Source organism: Pipistrellus hanaki (genome assembly GCF_964339955.1).
Source record: "Pipistrellus hanaki genome assembly, chromosome: 8".
Classification (NCBI taxonomy): Eukaryota; Metazoa; Chordata; class Mammalia; order Chiroptera; family Vespertilionidae; genus Pipistrellus; species Pipistrellus hanaki.
Genome location: NC_140510.1, coordinates 28,170,806 through 28,191,951, shown reverse-complemented (window position 1 = coordinate 28,191,951; position 21,146 = coordinate 28,170,806). Strand labels below are relative to the sequence as shown.

General features: G+C 33.8%; 1 protein-coding gene across 5 annotated transcripts in view; it reads right to left on the bottom strand.

The window, feature by feature from the left end:
- Positions 1 to 21,146, bottom strand: part of MBD5 (methyl-CpG binding domain protein 5) — a 348,517-nt gene that overhangs the window by 194,044 nt on the left and 133,327 nt on the right. For 3 of the 5 annotated variants that reach the window (XR_014795804.1, XM_084893026.1, XM_084893023.1), the window contains exon 1: positions 11,528 to 11,662. The exons of 1 other annotated variant lie outside the window; for it this stretch is intronic. The gene's annotated coding sequence lies outside the window, so the exon portion shown is untranslated. Of the gene's footprint in view, positions 1 to 11,527; positions 11,663 to 21,146 lie in introns of those variants that run through there. One more of the 5 variants, XM_084893025.1, reaches the window with a different exon arrangement.

The window sequence follows — 21,146 nt, the reverse complement described above, 5'->3', positions numbered from 1 at the left end:
CTTAGTCTGGATAAAAATAAAATCAATTTGAAAGGACAGATTTTAATCTCAGATGTTACTCAGCATGTCTTTTTTTGGTGGAAAAAGATATGTGGCAATTCATGCTATGCATTTGAGATCATAATTTGGTCCTAAGTTTACATGACTGATGGGTTTCTATTTGAACAGGCATAAATGTGAATAGCAACTATAATAATGCTTACCAGAGAGAGCTGATGCAACCTCAATCATTTTCCCTTTTTACCTTCAGCATTAAATTGTTTCCACTGTAGCAAAATGTTTTTGAAAATCACACAAAAAATCTTATGCATTGCTTCGATATAACACACACAAAAAAAACACATACCATGATTCCAGCAGAAAGAACAAACACTGATGTTAACTATTCATAGAAAAGCTCATTCCATAACAAGTTTCTGAAATTACATGTTTGCCTAGGGTAAAATTAATTCATTTTTGAGTTACATGTAAAGCTGAAGGAGAGACTAGTTCATTACATAGTGCTATGTTTTTTTTATTATGCTCTTTACTGACAATATATGTACACATACTACTTGTTTCACGGAGCCAGAGTATTCTCACTGAATATTCTGTTTCGCTCTAAAATTAGAAACTTGCTTAGATTCATTCTTCTCTGATAGGAAAAAAATGCTGCAAGTAGTATCTGCTGTCACCAGTCAGATGTCTGGCTCTTACGTGCTCAGAGAAGAGAAAAAGACATCACCCAGAACCGTGCCTGTGTGGCTTGACTATTAGTAAGTCTTATTTAGCTCTTCTTCCTCTGAATCACCATCAAACCATCATTTTTTCCTCATTTTGGATAATACTAAAACTAGAATCTCTGGGAAACAAACTTATCTTGCAGAATTGATTTAATTAATATATACTCTTGTTCCTTAGCAGTAAGATCTTGGGTAAGCTGTTCCATATGGTAATACCTGACTTTCTGAATTATAGAATAATATTATGGTAAATAAAGGTAGCAAGCAGCATTTATGAGTAGCCACATTTAATATTCAAAAGCAACCAACCTACCAAAGTACATGTGATCATTTCCATTTTATATAAAAGGACATTAGATATCAGAAATTTGAAGCAACATAATGATAAATGGCAGAGCCACGAATCCAACCAAGGTCTAAGGGACTAAACTGATCATGGAGTGACATAGTATACCTGAATGTGAAATAATAAAGTGAATAGGAAAATATGAAAGTAAAACAAACCTACCCAGGAATTAATTCTGGTAATGGTAGAGTAACTTCAATCAGACCTATTATTCACTGATAGCAATTATAAACTGTGAAAAATACTAACACAAACAGACAGACACAATTATTTAAAGACACAATAGAGAGTGACCAAAAGCAACAAAAACAGAAAGAAAGAGGATTTAAGTCATTCAAAGAAAAGAACATGGCTGGACTAGATCTCCATTTATATTGCTTATCCCTTGAGGCAAAAAGTAGTGTGAACTGCTAGAAATAAAAAAAGCAGAAGGCCACACTTACTGGCTTGAGGTATCAGTGGTTACTGTTCATGGTTGAAAGAACAGCTGATAATTGAGGATTCGGAGAGGTGGATTTCAGAAAGTGGGGAAACAGAGAGGGAGTAAAAACACTGCATATATACTCCCACTTGGGCTGACTTCTGAACTGCGCATGCATAGAGAAGACTCAAAAGAACCCACAGAAGTAAAACAGGGATTTCTGCTGCTGCCCATGGAATGAGAAAAAGAGTTTGGAGTTTGAATCTCATCATATTAAAGCAGCTTGGTGAACAATTCAAGCTTTCTACAGAAATCCCCGAAAGACCAAAGATTATATCCCAGTCCTAACAGAGTCACCTTGGGATTAAGGACAAAACCAAGAGACTCATTCTTACAAAACATAAAATCAAACCTTCCTTAAAGACAAGCAGCCAGTAATTTAATTGTTATACAAATAGGCAATGGTCTTCAGAGAAAGATAATAGAATCCAGAGTCTCTAAAGTATATCATCTAGTCAGTAAATTATAAAAAAAATTAGAGATGTAAACAAACAGGAAAATGTGACCCAACACTCATAGAAAAAGCAGGCAATAGAACAGACTTTGAGATGACTTAGACAAGTACTTTAAGGCAGCTATGTATTATCAAGAACATAAAGTAAAGTATGATCATAGTAAGTGCACACATAGAGACTCTTAGCAGAAAATGGAAAAATTCAATTGGTATAATTAAAATAGTTAAAATGATAAATTATGTTATATATATATATATATATATATATATATATATATATATATATAATAAAGATTTTTTAAAATAAAAGAACTGAACTGAAATCACAGAATTAAAAAGTGCAATCAATATAAAAGTAAAAAATTCACAGGATGGGCTTAACAGTTTATTGGAGATGATAGGGAAACCAGCCAAAGAACTTGAGACAGATGAATATAAATTTCTGAAGAACAGATAGAAAATATTATTAAAAAAATTTCAGTCTCAGTGACCCACATACCTATTGAACAATATTGAGCAATCTATCATAACATATTTTAAGTCCCAGAAAAAGAAGTGAGAGAAAATGAGGCAGGAAATTCTTTTCAAAAAAGTAATGGGAGAAATACCCAAAATTTGTTGAAAAACATCAACTTATAGATTCAAACTCAGCACAAGTCTAGAAGGAAATATACAAGAAAACATAATTAAGGCACATCATGTTAAATTTCTGAAGATTGAAGATAAAAAGCAAATCTTAAAGTAGCCACAGATAAAAAGAGAAAGTTTAATTCTGTCATCAGAAAATTGGTTTCATATAACTCTAGGAATTCAACTACTCATTCAATTTTGTTTCACTTTTTAAATAATTATTTTATTTGCAAATACCTAATTTTCCTGTAATCAGAGCTATAAGAGCTGGAGGTTATTTGTCAGATCTATGGTGGTAAAAGTATTGGTGGGCCAAAAAAAGTTAAAAACAACCTCTTTATATAAAAGCCTAAGTGACTGAACAACCTGTTGAACCAGTAGCTATGACGTGCACTGACCACCAGGAGGCAGACGCTCAATGCAGGAGCTGCCCCCTGGTGGTCAGTGCACTCCCACAGGGGGAGCGCCACCAGATCTGTCCTGGTGGCCCCCCAGACACTCTGAAAGAAAGAAATAATATAAAAGCAGCCACCAGGTGGCTCCTGACAACCTGCACGAAAGTCAGAGGGATGGATCGGGAGCCCACCCGGAGGGCCGATCATGTCCTGTCCCCCCCACCCCCTCGGGATGTTGCCAGATGCAAGGCTCATGGCTGGCAAGAGCTGCTGTGGGGGCATGAGCCTCTCCCCATCAGGACTGACTGGCGTGAACCCACAGCAGGCACAGCAGGGCCAGTATGAGCTGGAGCATCAGGCAGGAACGGCAGGTGGCATTGGACTGCTGGTTACAGCCTAATCACCACAGGCCACCCAGAGGGACCCCACTCATGCACTAATTTGTGCACCGGGCCTCTAGTTATATTGATATTATTCTGTATATACTAGCTAATTAGGTGGGAGAAAGAAGTAGAAGGTACACAAATCAATGGAAAATCTAAGAAAAAAAAAATTAGAAAGTTAGCTAGTTACATGATTAGTATATGGAAATAAATGTTTGTACTGAATCTAAGCCATGCCCAATTAGAAAAGAAAAACTAGAAACAAACCCATTTAATATAAACACATACACACACAAAATAAGTAACTCGGAATAAATAAATCTAGATATGTGCAAGACATGTAATTTGCTTTCAGGACAGATATAATCAATATTCTAAGAATTCTTATTCTGCTTAGATTAATTTATCATTATAATAAGATTCTAATGAAAATACCAATAGGATTTTTTATTTTGAGAATTTAAAAAGATAATAAAGTTCATCTGATAAAAAGCATGTCATTATCTAGGAATATTTTCAACCAGCCCTTACAGATATTAAAAACATTATAAAGATAGAGTAAATAAAGAGTTTAGTTTTACAAAAGGAATAGACAAAAGTCTGTATAATGGAGAATACTGAGATACACTCGCATATACATAATTTTTAAATATAGAATAAAGGTGACATTTTAAGAAAAGATGATTCAATAAAAGCTGTTAGGACACTAACAAGATTCCAGTTATTTAAAGATTTAAACAGGGGATGAATAGGTATAGAGGATTTTTAAGCGAGTGAAACTACTGTGTATAACCTACTAGTATAGTGGATACATGTCATTTTACATTTGTCCAAACCCATATGGAAATCAATGTTTCTACTATATCTAAGGCATGCCCAATTAGAAAAAAAAAAACTAGAAACAAACTCATTTAATATAAACACATACACATACAAAATAATTAACTTGGAATAAATAAATCTAGATATGTGCAAGACATGTAATCTAGATATGTGCAAGACATGTGCAAGAGTAAGTGATGATGTGTCACTGTAAGGTCATCAGATGTAACACATGCACCACTGCGGTGGGAATATTGATAATGGGGAAGGCTAGAGAGGTTTGAGGCCAGGGGGTCTATAGGAAATCTCTGTACCTTCCTTACAATTTTGCTGTGAACCTAAAAGCTAAAGTCCCTTAACAAAAATTAAGCCATAATGGTGGGGAAGAAAAAATAGTGTTATATGTTTTATTATGTTGGATATACTAGTGAACTCCAGAAGCCGTAAAGAAATAACTAATAATTTGACTAACCCAAAATTTAAAATTTCAGTATGAGGCCGAAACCGGTTTGGCTCAGTGGACAGAGCGTCGGCCTGCGGACTGAAAGGTCCTGGATTCGATTCTGGTCAAGGGCATGTACCTTGGTTGCGGGCACATTACCCGGTAGGGGGCGTGCAGGAGGCAGCTGGTCGATGATTCTCTCTCATCCCTCTCCCTTCCTCTGAAAAAATTCAATAAAATATATTTAAAAAAAAAATAAAATTTCAGTATGAGAAAAACTACCATAAATCAACCTGAAGGGCAAATTAAACAGCAGAAAAAAATATTTGAAACACAAAGAATGGGCACATTTTATAGGATACAAAAAGCTCTTACAAATCAATATTAAAGAGACAAACAGTGGAAAGTCTACTAGCAAAAAACAATGGATCTGTTGTATTTAGGTAATAAAAAGCATATAACAGTATATGCAGATGTGTAGGTGTGCATGTGTATGTGTGTGTCACTTGTATTTTGAAAGATCTCTGAAATGATACATTAAGAAAGTTAATTGAAGTTACCTGTGGGAAGTAGAAACAGAATGGCTACAAATTTTACTTTTATACTTTTCCATATTATGTTTCTTTATTTTAAAAACCATGAGTATGTATTGCTTTTATAACTCAAAAGCAAAACCCAACAAAAATACTTTACTTCTGAGGAACCCGACCAGTAATATGCTGATGGTCTAAACACAATAGATTTCATTTTCATTTTTCTCTGGTGCCGTTTTACTCATGGACAGTAATATATATTGAATTCTGTTATGGAGTTAAAACATTTCAAAATAGGGAATGACTTGCTAAAATCCAGTAAAACAAAAAGTGATAAAATTTTAGAGTAGGGGAAGTTAGGTTAAAAAAAGGTAGCCCAATTTTACTTTTACACTTTTTATTATCCTTATATTGCTTTAGAAATATATAGCAGAAAAAATAAAATAATTATTGATGTTTTCACTTTGCTTCTTTAAAACCAGAACTAGATGGTCTTCTCTAGAAATTCCTTTCTCTTCACTCCCTCTGGGGCTCCGGAATCAATCAAGTCCTATACTCTGAGACCCATTATACTTACTTAGCCTTTCTCTTATGAGTACTGTTTCTCTATCCTCAGCAGTTTTTCTTCCAGGAAACTGGACTCTCGCTCTCCAAAATTCTGGCTATTAATAAGCAATAATAGCAGCATCAAAAGTAACTTCATCAGTTGCATGCTCAGTAAAAGAACATGCAGGCAAGGAACAATGACAGAAATTAATGTTAGCACCTGAGTCTTACCCAATAATAGAGTAATTTCAAATACAATATAATGCATATTTATATTTGTTTTCAAGAAGTTTCTCTTTAAAAATCTTGGATCAAGATTACAGCTTTTCTAGTACTATTTCTTTCTGTACATTTAAGTATATTGAATTTCAATTTCATACTTCTATGTTAACTCCTAAATGGTAACAGAAATAGCCAACGTGTGTGTGTGTATGTGTGTGAGTGTGTGTGAAATATAATTATGTCATTTATATATATATATATATATATAAATTAAATACAATTATGTCATTTAATTGCCCCCATGAAACTATATAGTAGTATATTCTATTTTTCTTCATGTCCTAAATTTTATCTTCCAATATGATGTCGGCACATAGAAGTTTTCAAAATATATACATGAATAAATTATTGCTAACAAAAGACTGTCAATTATTTACAAACACAGCCTATTCAAGTTGGAAAAGACCTTAGAGGTTTTCCAATTCATAAGCATTCCATTCTAACTGTGTCCTATCCCTGATCACCACCGTATCTACCATTGTTACACTCTTAGCAAATGGTTACTCAACCTCACTGGGAATACTCTATTGATGTTAAATTCCCCACCTAAGAAATCAGTCCAGTCCAGGTTCAGACATAGTCTAGGCCTTGGAATATAGACATTTGAGGCAAAAGTACGATTTCCTAATATTTTCCCCAAAGTATTTTTACCAGTAACACAAGATATTTACTTCATCATTATTGATGCTGTTAATAATTAAATCTTTATTGTTTAATTTGCATATTTATCTCCTCAAATCTTGTTTCTTTCAGTTCACAGTTTTCCTAATTAGATCTGCACATCTCTAAGTATATATTACATTTTATTTCTAATTTCTGTAAGACAATTTTATCCAAAAGTCCACTATTACTGTATCATCACTTCTTAAGAATCTGATTCTGAGAAATAAAAAATGCTCAAAGCCACACAGCTAGTAATCGGAACAATAGAGAATAACCAGTAGAGACAGGGCCTAAATAACTGTTTTTTAAATACTTCTCTGATTATGCTAAAGCATAGTCAGGGTGGAGAACCACTCTAGCAATCTGATCCACAGTCCAGAAAACCAAACCCCACCTCAAAATGCATAGTCAACTCTTTATTTAACCAGCTACTTTATGTTTTTTCCTCAAGGTTTCAACATTCACTTGGAAATGAGATAAAAATATAAACCTTACACCCTTCAATTTACTGAAAAGTTTTGGGAAATAAAGATCATATTGCCACTTTACCACATTGCAAACTCTCTAGTTCCCATCTCTGTTTACCTTTCATACAAAATGTTAGAAAAATATTTATCATGAAGGTGTATAACAGAGTTAGCTTCAGAATTGCTTTTCCTTCAAATAACATTCTTTTAGATGCTATCTACAAGCTGAAGGACTAATTATAACTTCCTTCATTCACTTCATAAACATTTATTGAGTGAGTATTATATGTAAAGAATAATTTGAAACAGGTTTTACCTGCAAGAAAAGTATTTTTGGATATTTCATGTGTTTCATGCAAGAATGGCAAAACACGAGGATCTACAATAGGATTTTATAATGCTTTACTTCCCTTCCTTTTCAGAAGCTCAAGGAGAAGAAAATACATATAAAATCTTTTTATTGAAACTTACACAGTGTAAGTTTTATTACATGGAAAATCTGGGACAGTTGTCTAAATACATGGGAGATGACCATAAAAAAGATGTGACAAAAATGTACTGCTGATCTATATACCACATACCAAGTTATATATTAGAAAGATTTCACAAGAATGAACTTTTCTATAACAAATAGTAGAATTAATGTTAAAAATATGTAATGCTTATGTTCTTTTTGAAAGGTCAACAATTTTTTTCTTAATCTTAATTTAAAGTAAATATCTTACTCAGGAAAATAAAAAGTAGTCCTGTTTCGAATCAAGTACAACAAAGGAAAACTGTCTCAGTTAATTTACTTACAAAGAAAAATTCTCAGTAAAATTATAAACACAAATGTCATACCATCTGTAATGTCTTCAGGGCATCACATTTGTTTATATGTAATATGGACACATGCCTGTGACCATAAAACTGTAACCCTATTATTTGAACTCTGATCTCAAGTAAACAAACAAAAAAGATAGCTATTGTTCTCTAACTTAAAAAAACACACAGAGCTATTCAGTTAATGGGAAAAAGTTTTATCCAGAAACTATGTTCAAGAAATGGTACTGCCAAATCATTCTAAGCAAACATCAAAAACCTTTTCATAGATCATGTCTTGTCACAAGTGAAACCACCACTGTTCTAGAACAGTTTTTAAAATCAATTTTTCAGTTTTTAAAATCAATTTTTCTTTCCTAACTTGATTCTCAGTTAAAAAATATGTACCTAAGTCTATCTATTAATATATAGATATAAAAAACATAATGTAAATTGGTTGGATTGTACCCTCCGGCCCCAAAGATACATTCAAATTCTAACCCTTAACACCTAAGAATGTGACCTTATTTGTAAAAAGCGCTTTTGCAGATATAATTAAGTAAAAATGAGGTCATGCTGAATTAGGGTGGACCCCAATCCAATATGATTCTGTCCTTATAAGAAGAGACATAGACCCAGAGGAGAAAAGCCATGTGATGGGTGAGGCAGTGGTAGAAGGGATGAATCTATACACCAGGGAACACCAAGGATGGACGGCCACACCAGAAGCTAAGAGAAAAGCAGGGAACAGGTCCCCCCTGTTTTTATATAATATAACCTCCCCCCCCCCCGCCCCCGAGCCTACAAAAGAATATGGTCCTGAGGACAACTTGATTTTGGAGTTCTAGATTTAAGAACTGGGGGAGAATAAATTTCTGTTAATTTAAGCCACCCCGTTTGTAATAATTTATTACAACAGACAAAGAAAACTAATCCAGAGAACCAAATTGCCTATTTAATTTTATTTTTCTAGTGAAAAGATAAAAATTTCTCATATATATATATATATATATATACACACATTTGATCAATGTATACTTAAAGGATATTTAATCCCATGAAGAAAATTCCTCAACTCTCTTGCTGTGCATGTGGAATATTTCTCCAAACAATAGTGTTTGATTAAAAGTTAAAATTTTAGAATAGGCAGTGAATCACCCAAGTAAGATTCCTTGCAAAATTTGTAATGTTATAAAGTTTTCATGAAACTCAAAAGTTACCCACTACTTTTTAGAAAACTATGTTTTTTAACCATGATTTCAACATAGATTGCATTTTCACATGTTTCATATAAAATTTAAACTGTTTTTTGGGAAATTTCAATAAGAACAAAATTTAATAGCAGTACAACAAACATAATAATGTAAAAAAAATTTGACATGAGTATAATGGACAAATCCATTACTTATTTTCCAAGAGTTGAGCTTACTCAACCTTTTTCAATAATTTGCAAAAAGTAGGATAACTACATCACCTTTTTATTCAATTATATGCTAGGTGAGTGCTAAATAAGCTTTTTACCAATGTTATCATCTATCCCATTTAATTCTTACAATTATATTATTGTTAGTATCCAAATATGAAAAATATATAAATGGGGGATCAAAGAGAATCAATGATTTTCCCAAGATCACACAGCTGGTAGGTCTGGCATAGGATGAATCGCTTAGTCTTAACTGTTCTAAAAATTTGTCATACCTATAAGTCATATGTGCTGTGTTATAAGTTCCTTTCAAATTACTAAAAATTTCTACAATGATAATTTACAAATAAACCTTACAATATGGGAAATAAATGAAATAGCACTTTTGATGAGAACTATAAATATCTATCACATATTAATGATATGAGCAAAAATAGAATGCAATTCATAGAGAACAAAGGGCTAGTTCTTAGTGTGGAAGAAATATAAATTAGAGCTGTCTGACACAGCTATGTTGCTGTGATTAAAGAATAACATAAGAACAAAATAAGGTCTGATATATGAATGAGTTAAAAAAGGAAACATCAGAGAAAGAAATTTGACAATAGGTTGCTTATGGAGTAGCACTGTTTATGGGAACAATTTCCTCTAATAAGCAATGGTCAATTTAAAGTATTTTTTTTAAGTAGTTAAGTGAATTATATTAGACTTAGAAAATATTTAAACCACGATTAAAATATAATTCTAAGAAAAGTTTTATAAACAGATACTGTGTGCAAAAGGTTATAAGAATTTCCTACTTCCAAGAGCTATTATACTAAAGAAGAAAGCAGTAAAATCTATTATTATTATTATTTTTTTTTTAAGATCTACGCTTACAAACAGAAGGCATATATTATCAGCATTTCAGAAAGGTTAGGTGTGCTTTTGCCAGAAGGCAGCCAGTGGATAATCACTTAGGGTTCTATAAAGCCCAGTGACTGCATAATACTGCTATTCTTATAACTATGAGGCAAGGGCAACACAGCTGCTCTTTCCTTTCTTTGGTGATCAGGATTTGCTGTCCAAAAAATTGCAGAATAATTTGAATGTAATTAGATGAAATTTTCCCCAACAGAAAAGCAAGAATTAATTTTGACTCTAGTTACTCAGCAGCTCTACACTGGGCTTTTTAAACATTTATGGTCTCCTTTACTTAGAAAGCATTTCTCTAAGTTCAACTTAAAAAGCAGACTCTTGCTGGATGACCTTAGGCCTCTGAGTTGAAGGAACATTAAATAAAAAATTCTGAGCAAATCTTTAGTTTCTCTGTTTGTATAAAATGCTTTGAAAAATTCAATTTTAGTACATTCTACTCAAATTTTTATGTTTATGTTATTTCATTGTATATTCATATACTTAAGACTTTTTTTTTCCATGAAGACGGAGAAATTAGATTACTTATATTTATATATATATTTCTATAAAACAGCCAATTTATTTCCAGGCAAACTTTCCCTTTAAAGGGTATGGTAATTAATTTCAATTTTGAAGATGACACTGGTTCCACAATCCCTGATTGACTGTTTTTCCAGGAAAAGTAAGAGCAGCTGTGAAAGTAGCTAAAAACTTAATGGGATCTTTTGATGTAGACATCTCACAAAATATAAAGCTGTGAGGAATACAAAGGGACAACTTACCATGAATTTGGAATACTTTAGAATATTTAAAAACAAGTGAGAAAAATGCAGGAATCAAAACAAAAAATTTTATAAATGGCATAAAATGGATAATTAAAAATACCCAAACTATTCAACTACTCAAACTAGTTAGTATTTGTAGTTATATGTGTGTCCAAGATAGATAGGCAGAGCTCTGCTGTCAAACATGGCTACTTAATTTCTGTTATTTAAATTTTTACTTTGTATTTAGGAATGTAACGTATTCCTTACCATGGAAGGCAAAAGCAGCTTAGATCAATATAATTTTTGACATGCAACAATGTTTGGGGGTCTGGGGGAGGGAGCAGAAGGGGAGAAAGAGCTTATGTAAATTACAGTATTAAATATACTTTTAATATTTTCATTAAAACATAATTCTACTTGTTTCTACATACTTAATAATAGAACACTCAAAGCATCAATATTTCATTGCTTGCCTCCAATAAATTGTTGACATCCTCTGTGGCCATCTGCCAAAGTGGTCATTCCTTCGTACTTGATGGAATTAGAGAAGTATCAGGATGCTACGAATTGGTGAAGGAAAATACTCTATGCTCTGGGCTTCTGGTGTTATTTTCTTGGTCCTGTTAAAAAGGGAATGAGGATGAATTTTCCAATTTTCAACAGAGAGCCGGTTATTTTATATTTCTTAGTTTCATATTTAAGAACATTTTGAGATTTTATGAGGTCTCATTAAGAATCACAGAATTTTAGTCTTACACAAAGGACTTGCTAAATTTATGATTGCAGGCACAAAAGAGCTATATCAATTAGATGATTCAATCCCCATATTTTACATTACAGGAAACGGAAATCCAGAGAGGTTAAACAACTCAACTAATGGTACAACCAATTGGTGGCAGAGCCAGCATGAGAAACCAATCAATACTTATGTTACATTCTTTACCACTGATTTCATATCTATTATTACAATATAACCTCTTAATACTTCTTACAGATGAGCAGGATAGACAATGGACCCTTAGAAGTTTGACAAACTTGATCACTTTGAGTAGGAGCAGAATCAGCTACAGCCTGGTTTTCAAGTTTTCCAGTTTTACTTCCATCATACCACACGACATCATCTAACAAAAGACAGTTTAACAGGCAGTCTAAAAATTCCTTTTAATTTACTTCTGTGAATGACAAATGAAGTGGGAAAAAGAAGCAATTCTATTGGTGTTACGAAGAAGTGGCTGGTAACAAAGTGAACATCTTTTGTCATTTTGAAAGGCATAAGCTCACATCAGTAAGAATTCTGGGATGGTTTGATAGAATTGGCTGGGGAGGAGTTTAAGAATGTGTTATTAAAGCATATTTTCCCACCATGGGGTTGGCAAACTTTAGCCAGCATAACAAACCCAATCTGCCATTTGTTTTGTATGGCCCTTCAGACAAGAATGGTATTTCTAAATGGTTTAAGAGCATCAAAATTTTGACACCTGGAAGTTATATAAAATTAAGTTTTGGTGTATATAAATAAAGCTGAACCACAGCCACGCTCATTTGTTCATGTATTGCCTCTATTTTCACACCCCAACAGCAGTCGAAGAGTTCCACAGATACCAGCCATCCAGAGGAGCCTAAAATATTTTCTATCTGAGCTTCTCAGGAAAAAGTTCGTAGATCATTCATCTAGACCAGCAATTTTCAACTGGTGCACCACAAGACTTTTTAAAACATACAATACCTGACTATTTAGTCAGGGTCACTCACCTCTTTTCTTTCAGATTGTCAAATAAAAAAATGACAACAGCTAACACAATAGTCATCTGGTTTGAATGAATCAAAATTATACTTTTCTTTTTTTGTTTTTTGGTCAGATTGGCAAAAAATAGAATGTATTTTTTGTTGTGCTACAGAATTTTAGTAATTAGTTTATGTATGCCATGAGTTAAAAAGGTTGAAAGTTGGCTGAACTACCAATCAAAGCGTAATATGGTAATGATATGCTAAAGCCATTCAACTGTTTTCTATGACATGCACTGACCACGAGGGGGCAGATAGTCAACTGGTTGACTAGTCGCTATGATATGCACCAACCACCAGGGGGCAGACGCTCCAACCTGTAGGTTAGCTTGCTGTGGGAGTCTGGCAGATTGGGACTAAGCAAGATGGGCTGAACATGCCCTGGAGCCCTCACAGGGTCCCTCCCTGTCTGGCCAACCTCCTGTGCCTCTCCTCAGATGGTGCACCAGTGGGGACCTTTGGCCTGGCCTGCACCCTCTCGCAATCCAGGACCCTATCAGAGATGTCGGAGAGCTGGTTTTGGCAAGAATTCATGCACCAGGCTTCTAGTATAATATAAAAAACTCCAAAACATAATATCACAAAGGCAGTTTTGAACTTACTTTTGATGCTGTAATTTAGTTACTTTTCAAGATACATTTAAATACTCATTAGGCCTCCAAGTCAAAAATATCATTTGAAATATTGTTAAAATTTTATATTTACTGTTGTCATATTGTCCCCACCCTAAATTTAAATTAATTAACTTTTACAGTAGGTCATTTGCTAAAAGTAAAAAAAAAAAAGTTGAATATCTTTATTATGCTTAATAAATATTGATTTATATTTTAAATAAACTTTATGATTCATTTTTTTCCCTTTTGTAACTCAACCATTCTTTCAAGGAGGATTAAAAATAATGACATTATTCTATTTATTCTCTGTGATATGGCTGCTCCAAAACAATCTACTCTGCAATTTGGAAGCCAAAGTCTACCTTTAATCAGAACAAATTTTTAAGATCATCTTTTACTATTGCTTCTACTTGACATTTTTTTTTTTTCATTTATCTTAACAGGAATATGTCTAAGCCTCATATTGGAACTTTCTTGTTTATTCCCATATGTTTCTTCTTCTCTTACATAATTTTAATTTTTCTTTACATTCTGAGAAAAATTTCTAACATTTCCCCCCTTTTCCTTCAGTAAGCTGAATTCCTGTAGGTCAATTCCCGTTTTTACTGAAAAGAACGGAGAATTATAATTTATTTTTCTAATTTTAATTTTATCCATTTTGAACCTTATTTACCTCATCCTTAAATTTATCCTAGTGTTTTTAAATTTTATCTGCTCTCTCCTATGGACACCTGCTTCTATTTCAAAAAGCCATGTGTTCTTGGATCATAATCAATTTTCTAAATATTTATCTTTTTGCAAAGTATTTCTCTGAATGTTCACTATAGAGGTTTAATTATCCTTAATTTGCAATATTCTTTTATAAACTTTGTGTTATTATTCAATTATTTTAAAAAGTCCTCACCCCAGGACATGCTTATTGATTTTAGAGAGAGGGAAAGGGAAGGGGAGGTAGGGAAATAAGGGGGAAGAAGAAGAGGAGGAGAAGGAGTAGGAGGAGGAGGAGGGAAAAAAAGTTGATGTGAGAGAGAAACATCATTGGTTGCCTCCAGCACATACCCTGATAAATGATTGAATCCACAACTTAGGTATGCACTCTGACTGGAAATCAAGACCTCAACCTTTCAGTGTTTGGGACAACACTCCAATCAATTGAGCCACACCAGGGTTTTCAACAATAGCCTTCCAACATTTTGTAACTTAAAAATAATGATATCCTTTTGAACATTTTAAGGTTTGCCTATTTAAAAAATGTTGAGAAACACTATAGTAAATTTTAAAAAAAGTTATAATATTTATCCATTCAGGTCATTCATTATTTCTTTAGCAAACAGATGAGTACAAACTCTTTGTCAGCCACTGTAGAAAAAAGCCAAGAGATAAATGATAGTATTTACTTTCAAGGAGATTACAGACCAGTGGCTGGGGAAAAACAAATATTCAGATTGTTAAAATATAGTTTAATGACATCTTCAATGAATGCAAATTAAGCTGCTCATAGATGTAAATAAGGTGCTACAAAAGGTGAGAACAAAAATGAACTCAGTTCTGGATGGTGAGAACAGAAAAGGGAGAATAAATGGAAGTATTAATAATAGAATCCATTGGACATACTGACCAATTTGATGAGAGAAGACAAATATTTAAAACTACTGTCAATAAGAGTGTCCTTTTGTTAGATATATAAAGAGAAAGTGGGGAGGGTCTAGAAAGGTACCATGATTGATTTATTTTTAAAGTAATTTGTGTTTATTCAAGTAATTAATGATCGTGGTATGATTCAAAGAGCACAGAAGAGTGAAAAAGTAATAAAACTCCTATCTCTTCTCTCCATGGAAAAAACACCATCAATTTCTTGCATGACTCATTTCCATAAATTTTATACACCTTTTTAAAGAAACTCTTGGGCACAAATATATTTAGGAATTTGGGGTTTTTCAGATTTAGAAAGGTAACTAGATAAACTGCATAGACTGTAGTTTATCTAATACCAGCCAGTGGTATCTAGGCAACAGCTCATAAAAATCAAATATACTATTTTTTTCTGTAATGAATAGTCACACGTTGATTTAAACAAAGAATAGAAATAATTTCATATATTCATAAGTAGCTTTTATTTTTTTTTCTCAGAGAATGTCATATGTCATTCTCTCCTAGCTTTACTGAGACATAATTGACATATAACACTGGGAAATCTAAGGTGTAAAACATGGTGATCTGATACGTTTATATTGCAAAATGATTATTGCAGTAAGGTTAGTTAACACATTCGTCACCTCACCTAATTACAATTTATATGTATGTGTTGTGAAAACACCTAATATTGTTAACTGTAGACTGCATGCTGAATATTAGATCCCAAGAACTTATTCATTTTATAACTGTAAGTTTGTACCCTTTGACCAAATTTGCCTTTCTCTGTCTCACTTATTTCACTAAGCTTACATGCCCTATAAATGTTGTCACAAATTATAGGATTACCTTTATTGGCTGAATAATATCAATAAGTATGCATACATAAACAAATTTACATGCATTATATATGATATATATGTGACATGCATATCACATATCTATCACATTTTCTTTATCCATTCATCTATCAATAGGGGTGCTTATTGATTCTAGAGAGAGGGAAAGGGAAGGGGAAAAGAAATCATTATTTCTATCCCTGAAATAATGATTTAATTTCCTTGTGATATATACACAGAAGTGGGATATATATGCAGCTGTGGGACGATATGGTAGATCTATTTTTAAATTTTTGAGGAACCTCACGGTTTCCCATGGTGGCTATACCAATTTACATTCCCACTGACAGGGCACAAGGGTTCCCTTTTCTTCACATCCTCACCAGCACCTATCTCTCCTTTTGACAATAACCAGTTTCCCAGGTGTCAGCTGATATCTCATGGTTTTGATTTTCATTTCCTTGATGATTAGTGATGCTGGGCATCTTTTTCATTACTGGTTGGCCACCTGCATATGTTTTCTGTGGAATAATGTCTATTCAAGTACTTGGCCCATTTTTAAAATCAGACTGTTTTTTGGACATTGAGTTCATTGAGTTCTTTAACATTTTGGATATCAACTCCTTATCTGATATGATCATCAATAGCTTTTATTTATTTTTTTAAAATATATCTTTCTTGATTTCAGAGAGAAATCGATAGACAAAAATAGAAACATCAATGATGAGAGAGAATCACTCACTGGCTGCCTCTTGCACACTCCCTACTGGGGATTGAGCCTACAACCTGGGCATCTGCCCTTGATCAGAATCAAATCCAGGACCCTTCAATCCACAGGCTGAATCTCTATCCACTGAGACAAACCAGCTAGGGCCATCAATAGCTTTTAAATTCATGATGAAATTAATGTTTCCACATCAGTTTGGTTTTGTTCCCAAAATATATTGAAGGAAAAATAACTTTTTGGATTTCAGAACCTACTGCCTTTTACTGCAATTACAGACCTGTACTATCTCTACCCATGGAAACAATATATTACCATCTATAAATACTATATAAAAAGCTAAAATTCTAAGTGTCCGTCCAACCAGTCGCTATGACGCACACTGACCACCATGGGGCAGATGTTCAATGCTGGAGCTGCCATGACACACACTGGCTATTTACAATGAAATGACACTGTGGATCTGGCACCAACAAAGCAACACTCGACTTCTCCCAAGTGGGACACAGGCCCTGCTACCACCCCAAAGCAAGAGCCCACCAAATCGCAGCCAACTCTGCCAAGACCCTATGGCGTAAAATGCGGCCCACAGCCCAGCACAGCCCAGCTCTAAATGGTAGCTATGGGTGCCTGGTAATGATGTCACATAGCAATGCCTTGCTTCCTCTCCCTAAGGACCAGCCTCTATGGCTTTACTTCAGCCCAGAAACATGACCTGCTTTATAGCCAGGTACATACATTTTACACTTTAACCAAAGGTCTGTGAATTGTTTTCCTTGCCTCATCTCATTTGATCTTCACATAATTCCTAGATAAGGTAGATAGGAGACTTGGTAGAATCCCATTTTATTTTTCTTAGCCGGAAAAAGGAGATTTAGAAAGTTTAGAAACTTGACCAGACTGAAAAGAAGAAATGGTAGAACTTGAAAATGACTTCAGGTTTTCTCACTGCGCAAAATATAGTCAAACACTGCTGCAGTTAAATATTTTTCTCTTTGTTCTCCCTGTGTTATCTACAATAATAATCTGCTTCCTGTTGGTATTTACTGCTGTGTTGCTCACAATTACCTGAAAGAGAAGTTGAGGTGCTTCACTGGGCTGGAAAAAGTTTAGCTAAATCAGAAAGCAGGTCTAATTAAGCAAGTTTATTCTATATCTATAAAAGACGTAAGTTGACTTGAGCATGTGAATACATATAAAGTTCTCGTTGGTGCCAATCGCACGTGTGTGTTTCAATCTGTCATTGTCAACTGTGAATTTGGTTGACACTTCTATTATAGAGAAAGGGCGAATAGTGGTATTAAAATATTTCTTCTAATTAATTTCCTTTCAATGTGCATGTATCCGAGCATCGGGCCTCTAGTAAATACTTATAATAATAAATTATATCCTTTTATATATTCAGATACTTCATTACGCATGAAATATAATCTTGTTCTCAGCCATAGTGTTCAAGACTGAAATCCTTAGAGAACATTATATGTTTTCTCACTTAATACAGGTAGTAACTGAGGACCCATTAGTAAAAAGAATCATCACTGAGTAGTTTCTAGATTTGTGTATATTTCTCAGAAGCTGCTTTACAAGATTTCAGATAAGATATTTCATATACTGGATCAAGTGGAAACACTCTATTAGATGGCATGTGGCGTAGTCACTCAATGCTTATAACACAAGCCTTACATTGCTTGCTGATGTTTCCCACAACCCCTCTTTGCTTTTCATTATAGGTCAATAATTATTTGTATCTTTTATATTTTTGTTTCATCTTTTGACATTTATTTCTCTTTTGTCATTTGCCACTTTGCCCCTCCACCCCTGATTTTTGTGTTCTCTTACCAATCGTGTTCATGAGATGTTAAATGTGGCTGATAATCCACCTAATTCTTGTGTTATTTCATAAGTGTTTGTCTCATGATTTCATAAAGTTCTTATCCTCTAAAACTGTTAAGCATTTTAAGTAAACAAATGCTCAGAACACATACAATTAATATAAAGAATTTATATATGATGTATTAAGTTCAAAATAAGTTCCATGTTTGTTTCTGAAAACTGCAAAATATAAGCCAAGTCTAACATAAATAAATAAGGAAGCACTCTGAAATGGTTGCTGTCTTACAGGCATGATTTACCTAGGGTCATTGGATACATATTTATTGTCTAGAATGATCATATGAAAACCATGTGCAGCTAAAACTTGGGGAATATATCTAAATTTTGTATAAATAGAAATAAAAATAAGCATATATGAATTTCCTTTTTTTAAAAAAAACATTCAAATGAGAACATTTTCTCCATGTATAATGTCCTGTTATGAGGCATCTTTTAATAATACTACAGAGATCTATTTCTTCAGATCAAATGAGGCCTACATCATGAGACTGAATGTAGCTGCAGAAAAACCCATAATCATACTGACTGGCCTTATTTTTAAATTCATGAAGCACTCAAGTGGGCTCTTCATGCTCCCAGGCAATCATAGTATATTTCCCTAGTCCATTCATTCTCCCATTCTTCTAGATAATGTTTTCATACTTCCTCTTCCTTGTGTTTTCTCCCTCACATTCCACATCCAGTCTCTCTGGGATCCAGTTGATTTAATTTCAAATTATATCTAAATTCCAAATCTTTCTCACTACTTCCACTGCCATTCCTCAGGTCTCAGGTACCATTATCACCCAGCTTTTTACCTTTGCTCCCTATCAGTCCGTTTGTAGTAACATCAACTTAAGCTTCTATAAATTTATCAGACATTGTTACTCCTATGCTAAGACACTCAAAAGGATCTCCTTTATCTTTCTGACCCCATCTCTACCATTATCCTTGCTCTGCTCAAGCCACACTACTACCCTTTTGTTTAACATCTGATGTCACATGTTACTTAGAACACTCTTTCCTTTGACATCCACATGATTAGATCCCTGGATTCATGCTTTTATTTAAATTTACTGTTTTCTGATGAGACCTACCTGCTAATCATGTTTAATAAATTGTAACATTTTCTCCTAATCTCAATGATGCTGCCTATCCAAGTTATTGTTTTATAAAATGTTTTTCTTTACAGAACTTTTATCTTCTGATATTAAGTATTATCATGGTTAATTTTTGTCTGTCTTCCATTAGAATGTAAGCTCCATAAGGACTGGAATTTTTGTCATTGATCCCATGCACCTGAAACAAAGTAGTGCTTGGTACAAAGTAGCCTTCAATAAATATATCATTAAGAAATAAAATTTATTCATTTAGTTAAAAAGTTAATATACATACTTATTTTAGTAAGTTTTTAAAAAATATGTATATATTATTGATTTTTTTACAGAGAGGAAAGGAGAAGGATAGAGAGTTAGAAACATCCATCAGCTGCCTCCTGCACACTCCCTACTGGAGATGTGCCTGCAACCAAGGTACATGCCCTTGACCAAAATTGAACCTGGGACCCTTCAGTCTGCAGGCCAACGCTCTACCCACTGAGCCAAACTGGTTAGGGTAAGTTTTAAGCTTAGAGGATTTTATAGTTCCATTTCCCTATCCTGTTTCCATCTATCCAGTTTCTCCTATTTCTACCAATAAGATAATGGCATTTGTATTATTTCTTTGTATATACTTGATTTTTTTTTTTACATAAGTAATCATATATAAATGAACATGTTTTCCCTCATTACCCTTCAACCACAAATATAGCAACTTATACATACCATTCTGCATTTATACATTGTAATTTTAAAAGATTTTTCTTTATTAGAAACTAGAGGCCCAGTGCACAAATTTGTGCACATTGAAAGGAAATTAATTAGAAGAAATATTTAATATTGCTATTTGCCCTTTTTCTATAATAGAAGTGTCAACCAAATTTACAATCGACAATGACAGATCGAAAAACACATGTGCGAATGGTGCCAGTGAGAGCTTTATATATATAAACTTGCTTAATTAGACCTGCTTTCTGATTTAGCTAAACTTTTTCCAGCCCAGTGAAGCACCTCACCTTCTCTTTCAGGTACTTGTCAGCAACACAGCAGTAAATATCAACATGAAGCAGATTATTATTGTAGATTATGCAGGGAGAACAAAGGGAAACTTTAACTGCAGCAATATTAACTCTATTCTACCCAGTGAGAAAACCTGAAGTCATTTTCAAGTTCCACCATTTTTTACTTCTTTTCAGTCTGGTTAAGTTTCTAAACTTTTTAAATTTCCATTTTCAAGCTAAAGAAAAGAAAATAGTATTCCAAAGAGTCTCCTGCCTATCTACTACAGGACTTCTGTGAAGATCAAATGAGATGAGGCACAGGAAAATGCTTCACAGACATTTGGTTAAAGTTAAAATGTATGCACCTGGCTATAAAACAAGTCATGTTCCTGAGCTGAAGAAACTCCAAGGAGGCTGGTCCTTAGGGAGAGGAAGCCTGGCATTGCTACGTGACGTTATTACCCGGCACCCACAGCCACCATTTAGGGCTGAGCTGGGCTGTGGACCACATTTCGCATCAGGGGATCT